The sequence below is a fragment of the Tupaia chinensis genome, unplaced genomic scaffold (assembly GCF_000334495.1).
Source record: "Tupaia chinensis unplaced genomic scaffold, TupChi_1.0 Scaffold000070_1, whole genome shotgun sequence".
NCBI classification, from domain to species: Eukaryota; Metazoa; Chordata; class Mammalia; order Scandentia; family Tupaiidae; genus Tupaia; species Tupaia belangeri.
In genome coordinates this window covers 5989954-5990507 of record NW_006159530.1, presented here as the reverse complement: position 1 = coordinate 5990507, position 554 = coordinate 5989954, and positions in this window count along the sequence as shown.

Genomic DNA, 554 nt, shown 5'->3' with positions numbered 1-554 from the left:
GCGGTCGACTACGTGGGAGTCCAGCGACATAGCCATTACGCTAACTGCTGGTTCCCTCACCTACATCTTTACAGACAGCGAGTCTTGTTTTCTTGAATCGGCATGTTTGCAAGAGATCTTCATGGATTACAAAAAAAAAAGTCTGCACCGAAGTAAACTTGTACTTTACTTCCATTTTTCTCATAAATGTTTTGAAATACCCTTGTATTTTTGCTAAAGCAAAACTCCTGTGAGTTATCACTCAAGTTGCTCGCAAAACATTTATGATGAGCCAATAATGTCACAGTTCAAATTAAAGAGAAAAAAATGAATTTATGAGAAGAAGTTGTGGGAACCAGCAGATGGCGTAGCACTTACATCGCTGGACTCCCACATGGCCAACTGCGGTTCAAGTCCCCGTCTGTGTGCACATGCCCAAGATCCCAGGAAGAGCATGGAGAAGGGATTGTGGTGTGGCAATCCTCTCTAGGAGGTGATTTCTCACCTCTCTCTCTCTCTCTCTCTCAAGGGCACACACTCTAAGGCAAAAATCTCTTAAAAAAAAAAAAAAAACA